The sequence below is a fragment of the Delphinapterus leucas genome, chromosome 2 (assembly GCF_059928025.1).
Source record: "Delphinapterus leucas isolate spDelLeu-1000000601 "Yukka" chromosome 2, BTC_Dleu_Yukka2, whole genome shotgun sequence".
NCBI lineage: Eukaryota > Metazoa > Chordata > Mammalia > Artiodactyla > Monodontidae > Delphinapterus > Delphinapterus leucas.
The window spans coordinates 72,698,980-72,714,738 of record NC_143130.1 but is presented as its reverse complement, the minus strand read 5'-3'; the positions used below and the strand labels follow the sequence as shown (position 1 = coordinate 72,714,738).

General features: G+C 39.7%; 1 protein-coding gene and 2 non-coding genes across 3 annotated transcripts in view; 2 read left to right on the top strand and 1 right to left on the bottom strand.

Annotated features, from left to right (window-relative positions):
- PARP16 (poly(ADP-ribose) polymerase family member 16) overlaps positions 1-15,074 on the bottom strand; it is a 58,182-nt gene extending 43,108 nt beyond the window's left edge. The window contains exon 1 of the mRNA XM_022579782.3: positions 14,945-15,074. The gene's annotated coding sequence lies outside the window, so the exon portion shown is untranslated. The remainder of the gene's footprint in view (positions 1-14,944) is intronic.
- LOC115802793 (U5 spliceosomal RNA) lies at positions 9,285-9,399 on the top strand. The gene has a single exon (XR_004023342.1). It is a non-coding gene; the product is annotated as a U5 spliceosomal RNA (small nuclear RNA).
- Positions 15,075-15,371: 297 nt separating the features above from the next.
- On the top strand, positions 15,372-15,487 carry LOC115802782 (U5 spliceosomal RNA). Its single transcript, XR_004023333.1, has one exon. It is a non-coding gene; the product is annotated as a U5 spliceosomal RNA (small nuclear RNA).
- Positions 15,488-15,759: the final 272 nt, after the last annotated feature.

Genomic DNA, 15,759 nt, shown 5'->3' with positions numbered 1-15,759 from the left:
GCAGGAGGTGTGCATAGGAGGCCAGTTATAAATGCCTAGCCTGGAGCCCATCCATCTCCTACCTCGGAAGTCAGCATCATCAACCCTCAGGTCCAACTGGTCTGGGGTCTGCATGCTTGTGGGCAGCATACCATCCTTAATCGTTAACTTTTCCCTACTGAAGCCCGCGCACCTAGAGCCCGTGCTCCTCAACAAGAGAAGCCACCGCAATGAGAAGCCTGCACAACCGCAATGAAGAGTAGCCCCCGTTCGCCACAACTAGAGAAAGCCCGCATGCAGCAACGAAGACCCAACACAGCCAAACATAAACAAATAAAATAAATAAATTTATTTTTTTAAAAAATTCGCTGGTTCTTTCTTCTGTCAATTTACAACTACTGCTGACCCCTCTAGTGAATTTATTTATTATTTTTGGCTGTGTTAGGTCTTTGTTGCTGTGTGTGGGCTTTCTCTGGCTATGGTGAGCAGGGGCTACTCTCCATTGCGGTCCGCGGGCTTCTCACTATGGTGGCTTCTCTTGTTGCAGAGCATGGGCCCCTGGCACACGGGCTTCAATAGTTGCAGTACACAGGCTCAGTAGTTGTGGCACGTGGGCTCAGTAATTGTGGTGTACAGGCTCAGTAGTTGTGGCTCGTAGGCTCTAGAGCACAGGCTCAGTAGTCGTGGCACACGGGCTTAGTTGCTCCATGGCATGTGGGATCTTCCCGGACCAGGGCTCAAACCCATGTCCCCTGCATTGGCAGGCAGATTCTTAACCACTGCGCCACCAGGGAAGTCCCCTCTAGTGAATTTTTCATTTCAATTATTGTACTTTTCAACTCCAGCATTTCCATTTGTTTCTTTTTAAATAATTTGTATCTTATTTCTATCAATAAGATATTCTCTACTTGATATAACATTGTCCTGATTCCTTCCTTTACTTCTTTAATCACTTCCTTTCATTTCTTGAGCATATTTATAATGGCTACTTTGAAGCTTTGCCTGTTAAACCAACATCTGGTTGCTTTCACAGGCAGTTTTTGTTGACTTTTTTTTTTTTTTCCCAGTGTATGGGTCACACTTTCCTCTATCTTTGCATGTCTCACAATTGTTTGCTGCAGTCTCAAGTCCAGGTTGTCACCTGTGCTTCTGACCAACTGGCTATAAATAAGAGGTTCCCATGTCCCCCTCCTTGGATTTGATTACTTTTCTTCAGTGGCTCACGGAATTCAGAAAAAAAGTTAACTTACTGTCTAAAAGGATAGAACGCAGGAAGAGCCAGATGAAAGAGATGACAGGGCAAGTATGGGGGAAGGGGCACAGAACGCCGATGCTCTTTCTGGGCACACCATTCTCCCTGCATCACCACATATTCCCCAACCCCAAAGCTCTCTCAACCCCACCCTTTTTGGATTTTTATGGAGGCCTTATTACTTAGGCATGGTTGATTAAATCATTGGCCACTGGTGACTTATTCAACCTCCACCCACTCTCCCCTCTCTGGAGGTGATTAATGTCATCATATCAACAGTGATAAGTCATGTTGATGTATGTACCTTTGAAATGAGATGATGAAAATGACAATACACCTATGTGGTCTTCCTCTCAAAAACACATTACCCCAGTCTAATCATGAGAAAAGCATCGGAAAAATTCCAACAGAGGAGGATTCTGTAAAATATCAAAATATCAAAACTGTCAAAGTCATCAAAACAAGGAAAGTCTAAGAAACTCACAGCCCAGAGGAATGTAAGGAGACAACGAAATACAGTGTAGTATCCTGGGTAGGATCCTTCAACAGAAAAAGGACATTAGATAAAAACCAAGGAAATCTGAATAAACTACAGACTATTGATTCATTAATTATAACAAATGTACCATATTAACAATAACATGTTAATGATTGGGGTAACTGGGTGTGGGGTATACAGAAACTCCACATTATCTTCATAATTTTTCTTTAAATTTTTAAAATAAGTTCGAAACTTTTCTTAAAAAATTAAGTTTACTGGGCTTCCCTGGTGGCGCAGTGGTTGACAGTCCGCCTGCTGATGCAGGGGACATGGGTTCGTGCCCCAGTCCAGGAGGATCCCACATGCCGCGGAGCAGCTGGGCCCGTGAGCCGTGGCCGCTGAGCCTGCGCGTCAGGAGCCTGTGCTCCGCGACGGGAGGGGCCACAACAGTGAGAGGCCCGCGTACCGCAAAAAAAAAAAAAAAAAAATTAAGTCTACTTAAAAATCCATTATTGTTAAGTTGAGTTTAGGATATAAATGCAGAGATAATTTATGATGGAAAATCTATTAATGTAATTTCCCACATTCATATATTAAAAGGGAAAACTTATGATTATCTCAATAGCCACCTACACTGCAAGAAGAAAAAAAATGCAATATACTAGGAACAGAATGCTATTAGTTTAATCAAAACAATTTTTACCAGATACATTTTGAGGCCCAGTACAAAATGAAGATGCAGGACCTTTGCTCAAAAATTATTAAGAATTTCATGAAGGGAGAGGGCAGACAGCAGAAGCAAGAAGAACTACAATTTTGCAGCCTGTGGAAGGAAAACCACATCCCCAGAAAGATAGACAAAATGAAAAGGCAGAGGACTTTGTACCAGATGAAGGAACAAGATAAAACCCCAGAAAAACAACTAAATGAAGTGGAGATAGGCAACCTTCCAGAAAAAGAATTCAGAATAATGATAGTGAAGATGATCCAGGACCTCGGGAAAAAAATGGAGGTAAAGATCGAGAAGATGCAAGAAATGTTTAACAAAGACCTAGAATAATTAAAGAACAAACACATAGAAGAATTAAAGAACAAACAAACAGAGATGAACAATACAATAACTGAAATGAAAAATACACTAGAAGGAATCAATAGCAGAATAACTGAGGCAGAAGAACGGATAAGTGACCTGGAAGACAGTATGGTGGAATTCACTGCCATGAAACAGAATAAAGAAAAAAGAATAAAAAGAAATGAAGACAGCCTAAGACACCTCTGGGGCAACATTAAACGCAACAACATTCACATTATAGTGGTCCCAGAAGGAGAAGAGAGAGAGAAAGGACCCGAGAAAATATTTGAAGACATTATAGTCAAAAACTTCCATAATATGGGAAAGGAAATAGTCACCCAAGTCCAGGAAGCACAGAGAGTCCCAGGCAGGATAAACCCAAGGAGAAACACGCCAAGACACATAGTAATCAAATTAACAAAAATTAAAGACAAAGAAAAATTATTGAAAGCAACAAGGGAAAAATAACATACAAGGGAACTCCCATAAGGTTAACAGGTGATTTCTCAGCAGAAACTCTACAAGCCAGAAGGGAGTGGCATGATATAGTTAAAGTGATGAAAGGGAAGAACCTACAACCAAGATTACTCTACCTGGCAAGGATCTCATTCAGATTCAACAGAGAAATCAAAAACTTTACAGACAAGCAAAAGCTAAGAGAATTCAGCACCACCAAACCAGCTCTACAACAAATGCTAAAGGAACTTCTCTACGTGGGAAACACAAGAGAAGAAAAGGACCTACAAAAACAAACCCGTAGCAATTAAGAAAATGGTAATAGGAACATACACATCAATAATCACCTTAAACGTGAATGGATTAAATGCTCCAACCAAAAGACACAGGCTTGCTGAATGGATACAAAAATAAGACCCATATATATGCTGTCTACAAGAGACCCACTTCAGACCTAAGGACACATACAGACTGAAAGTGAGGGGATGGAAAAAGATATTCCATGCAAATCAAAAGAAAGCTGGAGTAGCAATTCTCATATCAGACAAAATAGATTTTAAAATAAAGACTATTACAAGAGGCAAAGAAGGACATTACATAATGATCAAGTGTTCAACCCAAGAAGATGATATAACAATTATAAATATATATGCACCCAACATAGGAGCACCTCAATACATAAGGCAACTGCTAACAGCTATAAAAGAGGAAATCGACAGTAACACAATAATAGTGGGGGACTTTAACACTTCACTTACACCAATGCATAGATCATCCAAACAGAAAATTAACAAGGAAACACAAGCTTTAAATGACACAATAGATCAGATAGACTTAATTGATATTTATAGGACATTCCCTCCAAACACAGCAGATTACACTTTCATCTCAAGTGCACATGGAACGTTCTCCAGGATAGATCACATCTTGGGTCACAAATCAAGCCTCAGTAAATTTAAGAAAACTGAAATCATATCAAGCATCTTTTCTGACCACAACGCTATGATATTAGAAATCAATTACAGGGAAAAAACGTAAAAAACACAAACACATGGAGGCTAAACAATACGCTACTAAATAACCAAAAGATCACTGAAGAAATCAAAGAGGAAATCAAAAAAATACCTAGAAACAAATTACAATGAAAACATGATGATCCAAAACCTATGGGATGCAGCAAATGCAGTTCTAGGAGGGAAGTTTATAGCAGTACAAGCCTACCTCAAGAAATAAGAAAAATCTCAAATAAACAACCTAACCTTACACCTAAAGGAACTAGAAAAAGAAGAACAAACAAAACCCAGAGTTAGCAGAAGGAAAGAAATCATAAAGACCAAAGCAGAAATACATGAAATAGAAACAAAGAAAACAATAGCAAAGATCAATAAAACTAAAAGCTCGTTCTCTGAGAAGATAAACAAAATTGATAAGCCATTAGCCAGACTCATCAGGAAAAAGAGGGAAAGGACTCAAATCAATAAAATTAGAAATGAAAAAGGAGAAGTTACAGCAGACACCACAAAAATACAAAGCATCCTAAGAGACTACTACAGGCAAATCTACGCCAGTAAAATGGACAACCTGGAAGAAATGGTCAAATTCTTAGAAAGGTATAACTTTCCAAGACTGAACCAGGAAGAAAGAGAAAATATGAACAGACCAATCAGAAGTAATGAAATTGAAACTGTGATTAAAAATCTTCCAACAAACAAAAGTCCAGGACCAGATGGCTTCACAGGTGAATTCTATCAAACATTTAGAGAAGAGCTAACACCATCCTTCTCAAACTCTTCCAAAAAACTGCAGAGGAAGGAACAGTCCCAAACTCATTCTATGAGGCCACCATCACCCTGATACCAAAACCAGACAAAGATACTACAAAAAAAGAAAATTACAGACCTATATCACTGATGAATATAGATGCAAAAATCCTCAAGAAAATACTAGCAAACAGAATCCAACAACATATTAAAAGGATCATACACCATGATCAAGTGGGATTTATCCCAGGGATGCAAGGATTCTTCAGTATACGCAAATCAATCAATGTGATACACCATACTAACAAATTGAAGAATAAAAACCATATGATCATCTCAGTAGATGCAGAAAAAGCTCTTGACAAAATTGAACACCGATTTATGATAAAAACTCTCCAGAAAGCGGGCATAGAGGGAACCTACCTCAACATAATAAAGGCCATATATGACAAACCCACAGCAAACATCATTCTCAATGGTGAAAAACTGAAAGCATTTCCTCTAAGATCAGGAACAAGACAAGGATGTCCACTCTCACCACTATTATTCAACATAGTATTGGAAGTCCTAGCCACGGCAATCAGAGAAGAAAAAGAAATAAAAGGAATCCAAATCGGAAAAGAAGAAGTAAAACTGTCACTTTTTGCAGATGACACGATACTATACTTAGAGAATCCTAAAGATGCCACCAGAAAACTACTAGAGCTAATCAATGAATTTGGTAAAGTTGCAGGATACAAAATTAATGCACAGAAATCTCTTGCATTCCTATATACTAATGATGAAAAATCTGAAAGAGAAATTAAGGAAACACTCCCATTTACCATTGCAACAAAAAGAATGAAATACCTAGGAATAAACCTACCTAAGGAGACAAAAGACCTGTATGCCGAAAACTATAAGACACTGATGAAAGAAATTAAAGATGATACAAACAGATGGAGAGATATACCATGTTCTTGGATTGGAAGAATCAATATTGTGAAAATGACTATACTACCCAAAGCAATCTACAGATTCAATGCAATCCCTATCAAATTACCATTGGCATTTTTTACAGAACTAGAACAAAAAATCTTAATATTTGTATGGAGACACAAAAGACCCCAAATAACAAAAGTAGTCTTGAGGGAAAAAAACGGAGCTGGAGGAATCAGACTCCCTGACTTCAGACTATACTACAAAGCTACAGTCATCAAGACAATATGGCACTGGCACAAAAACAGAAATATTGATCAATGGAACAAGATAGAAAACCCAGGGATAACCCACGCACCTATGGTCAACTAGTCTATGACAAAGAAGGCAAGGATATACAATGGAGAAAGACAATCTCCTCAATAAGTGGTGCTGGGAAAACTGGACAGCTACATGTAAAAGAATGAAATTAGAACACTCCCTAACACCATACACAAAAATAAACTCAAAATGGATTAGAAACCTAAACGTAAGATCAGACACTATAAAACCCTTAGAGGAAAACACAGGAAGAACACTCTTTGACATAAGTCACAGCAAGATCTTTTTTGATCCACCTCCTAGAGTAATGGAAATAAAAACAAAAATAAACAAATGGGACTTAATGAAACTTAAAAGCTTTTGCACAGCAAAAGAAACCATAAAGAAAACGAAAAGACAACTCTCAGAATGGGAGAAAATATTTGCAAATGAATCAACGGACAAAGGATTGATCTCCAAAATATATAAACAGCTCATGCAGCTCAATATTAAAAAAACAAACAACTCAATCCAATAATGGGTAGAAGACCTAAATAGACATTTCTCCAAAGAAGACATACAGATGGCCAAGAAACACATGAAAAACTGCTCAATATCACAAATTATTAGAGAAATGCAAATCAAAACTACAATGAGGTATCACCTCTCACCAGTTAGAATGGGTATCATCAGAAAATCTACAAACAACAAATGCTGGAGAGGGTGTGGAGAAAAGGGAACCCTCTTGCACTGTTGGTGGGAATGTAAATTGATACAGACACTATGGAGAACAGTATGGAGGTTCCTTAAAAAACTAAAAGTAGAACTACCATACAACCCAGCAATCCCACTACTAGTTATATTCCCAGAGAAAACCATAATTCAAAAAGACAGACGCACCCCAATGTTCATTGCAGCACTATTTACAATAGCCAGGTCATGGAAGCAATCTAAATGCCCATCAACAGACAACTGGGTAAAGAAGATGTGGTACATATACACAGTGGAATATTACTCAGCCATAAAAAGGAATGAAATTGGCTCATTTGTAGAGACGTGGCTGTAAGTCAGAAAGAGAAAAACAAATATCGTATATTAACACATATATGTGGAACCTAGAAAAATAGTACAGATGAACTGGTTTGCAGGGCAGAAATTGAGACAGAGATGTAGAGGACAAACGTATGGACACCAAAGGGGGAAAGTGGCGGGGGGGGGTTGTGGTGGTGGTGTGATGAATTGGGAGACTGGGATTGACATGTATGCACTGATGTGTATAAAATGGATGACTAATAAGAACCTGCTGTATAAAAAAATAAAATAAAATTCAAAAAAAAGTCATCCTTCACCAAAAAAATTGATTAATTAATTAATTAATGAATGAAAATAAATTATAAATAAAAAGTTAGGGAAGGGCTTCCCTGGTGGTGCAGTGGTTGAGAGTCCGCCTGCCAATGCAGGGGATGCGGGTTCGTGCCCCGGTCTGGGAAGATCCCGCGTGCCGCGGAGCGGCTAGGCCCGTGAGCCATGGCCACTGAGCCTGTGCTCTGCAACGGGAGAGGCCACAGCAGTGAGAGGCCTGTGTACCAAAAAAAAAAAAAAAAAAAAAAAAGTTAGGGGAAAAAAAGAACTACCATACAACCCAGCAATCCCACTACTGGGCATAAACCCTGAGAAAACCATAATTCAAAAAGAGTCATGTACCACAATGTTCATTGCAGCACTATTTACAATCGCCAGGACATAGAAGCAACCTAAGTGTCCATCGACAGATGAATGGATAAAGAAGATGTGGCACATATATACAATGGAATATTACTCAGCCATAAAAAGAAATGAAATTGAGTTATTTGTAGTGAGGTGGATGGACCTAGAGTCTCATACAGAGTGAAGTAAGTCAGAAAGAAAAAAAAAAATACCGTATTGTCACATATATATGGAATCTAAAAAAAAAAAAGGGTTCTGAAGAACCTAGGGGCAGGACAGGAATAAAGACACAGACATAGAGAATGGACTTGAGGACACAGGGAGGGAAGGGTAAGCTGGGATGAAGTGAGAGAGTGTCATGGAATTATATATACTACCAAACGTAAAATAGATAGCTAGTGGGAAGCAGCCACATAGCACAGTGAGATCGGCTCCGTGTTTTGTGACCACCTAGAAGGGTCGGATAGGGAGGGTGAGAGGGAGATGCAAGAGGGAAGAGATATGGGGATATATGTATATGTATAGCTGATTCACTTTGTTATAAAGCAGAAACTAACACACCATTGTAAAGCAACTATACTCCAATAAAGATGTTAAAAAATTTAAAAGAAAAAAAAGTGAAGTAAATCTAACCAAAATAATCTTTATGGTAAAATTATAAAACTGTATGAAATGACATAAAAGTAGACCTCAATGATGGGAAAGATTCATAATGTTCATGAATATGATATACAATGTTATATGATATATAAATAACATTTTTAAAGTAATAAAATGAATACTTGATGCCTCCCTCCCAGTTTACAAAAAAAGATATTGCCAACACCTTTGAAACCTCTGTGGTCCTTTCCACAATCTTACCCCTCACTCCACACTGTAGGTAACCAGTATCCTGGATTTCATATTAACCATTACTTTGCTATTCTCGTGGCCCACCCCCACCCCAACTATCAGAAAATTATTTTATTTAAAAGATATCATAGTCCCAGTGTACAAATAGATAAAATCATAACGTCTTTAGTAGGCAAGGATGGAGTTAAGATCCCAGGCAGCCAAGCCACCGCTTTGCCCCTTAAAGGTGGCCCCAGAGCAATGGTTGAATACAGTACTAAGATATTTCCGGAGTGTAAAGGGAGATTATTCAGGTTCATTTACATACCCATAATACACTGCAAATAGTTTAATTGTTTTCAAGTTAATAAAAATTTCTTTCTTACTCAACTTTTCTAAGTATGAAAATATTATTTTCAGAATTCCTTGAATAAATTTATTCCGGCAGTAACTCTGGGGATAAATAGCCACCATCAGTGAACTAGGAGTTGTAGTTACTAGAAAAATGAGTTACGCAGGCTGTTCGGTATACTCTGGTTTCTCTTCATATCGAATAAATCTTTCGCCTTTTACTAAAGATTTCCGTGGAGAGAAACAACTGAGTCTTAACAATAATTTTTTGAGGCCTTGCTTTGGTAAGGCTGCCTAACTGTGGTAAAAACAGAAGAATTGATACTTTTTTGCTTTTAAGAGCAAAACTACTTGCAAGTTTTTGTGTGGCTCTATGTGTGGGTGTGTTGATGTGAAATTAATTTTCTAGATACTTGTGTTCCACGAGGTGTAGTTTTAGGTGTTTGTAGTTTTTTCTGTTCTTTAATTTTTGGGGGTGGGGGGGTGGTTACAGAGTTACATATTTTGCAGATGCAAATAAAAGCTAGATTGGGGCTTTCCTGGTGTTCCAGTGGGTAAGACTTCCTGGTCCCTGTGAGTTTCAATCCAACTGGATCCTGTATGCATACATGCCAGAATTAAGATTCCCTAAAAAGCCCACATTCTGCAACTAAAACCCAGTACAGCCTAAATAAATACCGAAGTAAAAGGGAAAATTATCATTTGAAAAAAAAGGTTGATAAAAGAGAAACAGGTGAAATTGATATTAATAACACAGTTTACTTAATCAAACAGGTTTTTCTAAAACGTTGTATGTTCTGTGTCTGGATAATATAAGTAATCATTGAGTGGGACTTCTCTGGTGGTCTAGTGGTAAAAAATCCATTTTCCAGTGTAGGAGCCTGCAGGCTGCCACTTCGACCCCATGCAACCAAAATAAATAAAACAAAAATAAAAGAATTCCAAATCTTTTCGTTCAACAGAGTGTAGAGAAGACTTCCTTCAATTGTCACCTGAAAATTCATTATATGGTAGTATAACCAAGCAGGACACTATGGGGTCTTCCCAAGTCAGAACCCCCCCCCACACACACAGTGTCCTCTGCCTGCTTCCTGTTTGTAAAAAAAACTTTAGCCTCCTAGGCCTTCCGGAAGTTCCAAATAATAAACTTAAGCAGAGAAGTGAGAAAATGCAGAAACAAGGGAAAACAGTCAAGCAAAACAAAAAAATTGTTCAGCTATTAAACAAAGTCAAGGACTTTTAGTTCCCCGTCAAGGTCTACAGATAATATTCTGAGCTATATTCTTTGAGCTGTTTTGCAGAGACTGAAATCCCCATCAGAAAAAAGAAGTTAACTGTATGCTGACCACAAGTACATAGACCCCAGCTGTGTTGGAACTGCCTGAAGATTGATGATGTTGATTCCCTATTAATTCACCACCAACCAATCAGAAGAATGTCCACAGCTGATTACTCACACCACAACCCTCTCCTGCACCCTGTCTTTAGAAGCATTTTCCTGAAAACCATCAGGCCTTAACTACCTGGATTCCTTGCTTGGCGCCCTGCAATGAATGCTGCACTTTCCTTCAACAGAACCGAGTGTCAGGGGAATTACTGGAGGCGTGGGCGAGCAGACCCAAGTTCTATTTGGTCACAGTAGTGAGTGACACTGTTGAAACCCCTTCCATCTACTGATTCATGGGGAAAAGCTTTCTCAGGTTACAGCTATAAAAACGGGGGTGGGGGGAAGCATTGAAACTGAACTCTGTCTTCTCTAGCAATAAGTATTGGGTTGGCCAAAAAGTTCATTCGGCTTTTTCCGTAAGATGTTAAAACCCCGAACTAACTCTTTTACCAACCCAAGACTACGCATCCATCTAATTAAGAAATGCTGTTCCAACACAATGACTCTTTTTTTTAAATTTTTTTTGTTGTTGTTGTTCTCTGCCAGTGTAAGAGGTGGAAAGTATCTCTTGGAAACTTTAGTTATTTATTTAAATATTTATTCATTTTGGCTGCTCTGGGTGTTAGTTGCAGCATGTGGGAACTTCGTTGCAGTGTGCGGGATCTTTAGTTGTGGCACACATGCGGGATCTAGTTCTCTGACAAGGGATTGAACCTGGGCCCCCTGCATTGGGAGTGCAGAGTCTTACCCACTGGACCACCAGGGAAGTCCCGACACTTTTATGTTTAATAATTATCAAAGGTTGTAATATATTTATGTTGTATTGATCAAGCATATACTAATAACTGTAATAAGTCAATCCAGAAGAAAAACATTAGTGCATAAAATTTTAAGTTCAGGGACTTCCCTGATGGTCCAGTGGGTAAGAATCCACACTCCCGAAGCAGGGGGCCCGGGTTCAATCACTGGGTGGGGAACTGGATCCTGCATGCATGCCACAATTAAGAGTCTGCATGCCACAGCTAAGAGTCCACATGCCGCAACTAAACATGCCACAACAAAGATCCCACGTGCTGCAACTAAGACCCAGAGCAGCCTAAATAATAAATATTTTTTAAAATTTTTAAGGATTTGAAAGGATTAAAGGATGTGAAAAAAGTTTTAAAATTCAATTAATGTACTTATTTTGTCATAGAAGAATATGATTGGGTGATCAATAAAATACTTTCAGGTATAAAAATGTAATTGTATTAAATTCTTGGGGAAATGGAAGCGGAAAAAAAAGTTCAAGAATCAAAAGGAATTACGCAAAAACTTAAAAAAAAAAAATTACAGGGACTTCACTGGTGGTGCAGTGGTTAAGAATCCGCCTGCCAATGCAGGGGACATAGGTTCAAGCCCTGGTCTGGGAAGATCCCACATGCCGTGGAGCAACTAAGCCCGTGTGCCACAACTACTGAGCTTGCGCTCTAGAGCCCACGAGCCACAATTACTGAAGCCCGAGTGCTTAGCGCCTGTGCTCCGAAACAAGAGAAGCCACCGCAATGAGAAGCCCGCGCACCACAACGAAGAGTAGCCCCCGCTCGCTGTAACTAGAGAAAGCCCGTGTGCAGCAACGAAGACCCAACGCAGCCAATAAATTAATTTATTTATTTATTAAAAAATAATTACAAACGGTAGGTATCAAATTTCTTGGGTATTTATCTTCCACTGGTTACAATTTAAAGTGATGTAACAGGGGCAGAACAGGAATAAAGACACAGATGTAGAGAATGGACTTGAGGACACAGGGAGGGAGAAGGTTAAGCTGGGACGAAGTGAGAGAGTAGCATTGACATATATACATTACCAAAAGTAAAACAGATAGCTAGTGGGAAGCAGCCGCATAGCACAGGGAGATCAGCTCGGTGCTTTGTGTCCACCTAGAGGCGTGGTATAGGGTGGGTGAGAGGGAGACGCAAGAGGGAGGAGATATGGGGATATATGTATATGTATAGCTGATTCACTTTGTTATACAGCAGAAACTAATACAACATTGTAAAGCAATTATGCTCCAATAATGATGTAAAAAAAAATTAAGTGATGTAACAATTTAGAGTATCAATATTTACAATGTACAATATTCATCTTTTGCATCTATTTAAACATATCATGTTGTAAGTTATCTTACGAAAACTGTACATATGATCTTTAAAATGTGCAAGAGAAACATAGTTTCAAAATTCTTTCAGTGAGGCCTGAGAAAAAACGTTGGAATCCCTTTCCTTAAGAGGTGGGCCTTGTGGCAGGAATTGAACACTAAAAGGGAAGCAGCACCTCCTTGTGGCAAATAGACGTTGCAGCAGAAATGAGCAAGGGACAAGAGCTGAGACCTAGAGGCTCAGTTCACCTTCCACAGAAGCGTGCTTCTCCACTGCAGAATCTGAAAGGGTTAAGTGTCGTTCCAACTCTCAGACCTGCCACTTGTAGCTGTGGCCTCTGGAATCCAGCCACAACAAATAGGAACCAGAGAACAATCCACAAGAACAGGCAAGGCTAGGGACTTCCCTGGCGGCGCAGTGGTTAAGAATCTGCCTGCCAGTGCAGGGGACACAGGTTTGAGCCCTGGTCCGCGAAGATCCCACATGCCGCAGAGCAACTAAGCCCGTGCACCACAAGTGCTGAGCCTGTCCGCTAGAGCCCGCAAGCCACAACTACTGTGCCCGCGTGCCACGACTACTGAAGCGTGTGTGCCTAGAGCCCGTGCTCTGCAACAAGAGAAGCCACCGCAATGAGAAGCCCATGCACCACAAGAGAGTAGCCCCAACTCGTCACAACTAGAGAAAGCCAGGGTGCAGCAATAAAGACCCAACGCAGCCAAAAATAAATAAAAATTTAATTAATAAATAAATAAAAGTAAGGAGTCTTATTAATTGAATATCCACTGTGAAAAGTAGCTCTTTCCTTTACTTAAAAAAAAAAAAAAAAGTTAACCTTCCTTGTGGTCCTCTAACCAGTGAAAGCTGCCCAGGACCTTCTAGAATGGAGGAGACCAAAGGTCCCCTACAATCTAGGAGCAGGGAAACACTCTTCAGAGAGTTGCTCCTTTCCTGTCCCCTCAGTGCCTTAGCCCCAGACCAAGCCCTGTGAGGTAAATAGCTATCATTGTAGTGCTGGACCTCTGCATCTCCATGGGTCTTTAACTCCCCATTACTCTGTGAAATACAGCAAGAATGCAAAAGAGTATCAAAACAAATGTAGGCGTGAATGAATCTCACAAACATTATGCTAAGTGAAAGAAGCCAGTCACAAAAAGCCACAGGTTTTATGCTTCCATTTATATGAAATGTCCAGAGTAGGTGCAGACAGAAAGTAGGTTAGTGTTTGGTAGAGGCTGGGGGATGGGGAAGATGGGGAATAATTGCTAATGGGTACAGTTTGTTTTTGGGTTGATGAAGATGTTCTAAAACTACACTGTGGGGACTTCCCTGGTGGTCCAGTGGTTAAGACTCTGAGCTTCCACTGCAAGAGGGGCAGGTTCCATCCCTGTTGGGGGAACTAAGATCCCACATGCCCCACGGGGAAGGCCAAAAAAACCTAAAAAAAAAACTATAAAAACTCCACTAGACTGTGATGATCGCACAATTCTGTGAATATGCTAAAAACCATTGAATTGTACACATTAAATTGGTGAACTTTATGGTAAGTGGATTATATCCCCCCCAAAAGCTGTTTTTAAAATGTATTAGACAAATTTAAATCAAATATATGTCAAATGTGATCGACTTGTTAGCAAAAGAACCAGCAAAAAGAAATGCAAACAAACATGACAGCTCAGAGAAGGTGTCAAAGTTGGGAAGTGGAACACTGACACAAGATGCCAGAAAAAAACAAAAGGAGCTTCAGTTTCCTTTCCCAAGATGGTTCAGTTACTACAATAGTTAAGAAGGAGTCTGTGTAGGCCGGGCGACCGAGCAGCTGAGCACCGCTGAGGAGAGTACAGCTCATTTTAAAAACACAGGGTGAGACTCGACGTCTGAAACTGAAATACAAGATTTCATCGCCATAAATAGCATCAGATGAGGAGGCAGGAAACCTGAAACCGAGCGGAGGGCGCAATCTCCATTTTTTTTTTTTTTTTTTTTTTTGCCGCTTAGCTTAAGGGATCTTAGCTCCCCCACCAGGGATGGAACCCCGCCCAGGAAGTGAAAGCTCCGAGTCCTAACCACTGGACCGCCAGGGAATTCCGCAAGCTGCAATTTTAAAGAGGACACCGCTACGAATTTTTCACAAACGGCATAATATTCTAGAGTGTACATCCCAGACGTGCACGGTGCAAAACAGACAAAACACCTGTGCGCCCACCACTCACTTTAAGAAAAAGGAAATTGTCAAATTTTAAAACTCCCGAATGCCCTCACTCCACCAAAGGGAGAAAACCACGGTCCTGAATTTTGTGCCGATTACTTACTTGCAATTTTTTTCTTTTCCAATTTAACTGCAAAGTCTTTAACAGAAATCAAACTCAGACGTACAAATGTACAAAACATAAAACCTGGGTCTCTGATGAGTCCGGCGTGTGGATGCCAGCCTGCCAAAATCCTCCGCTTCGCCGCCTAGTGGTGACGCAGGGGCACTGTGTGAATACTAATATCTTTCCCGAACGGAAAGGACGCAGGCTTGCCTTATTTGCATACCCACAGTGCACTGCACGTAGTACAAGTTTAAAATGGCAAAATTTTAAATTATCTTCTACTTATATTTTCTAAAATTAGACCCTTTATTTACAGACTAGTCTAGAAATTTTTGTTCAGGCACTGGATCTTGGTGTTAACTAGCCACTATCAGTGTTCTAGGAGTTTCTCTTACCCCAGGTGTGAGTAACGAAAGCGTTTGTCATACTCTGGTTTCTCTTCAGATCGTATAAATCTTTCGCCTTTTACTAAAGATTTCCGTGGAGAGGAACAACTCTGAGTTTTAAACTAATTTTTTGAGGCCTTGTTTCGGCAAGGCTACTCTAAGCTGTCATAAAATGAGACTCATCAGGGGAGAACCTCTACTAACCCGTATTTCCGTCTTTTGATTTCTTACTTTGTGTGAGAGTTTTCGCTGACAGTAATGTTTCATATAAGAGACCGTTACCAAGCAATTAATGTAGTTTCGATTGCAATCTGATCATTGTAGATTTAGAATATTTTTTCCTGCGTTTTACGTTTTCTGAAACTGTCGTTGTTCCGAAGAAAATTCGAACTTAAATGTGGATGTTCCGGGTCTTTACATTACTGG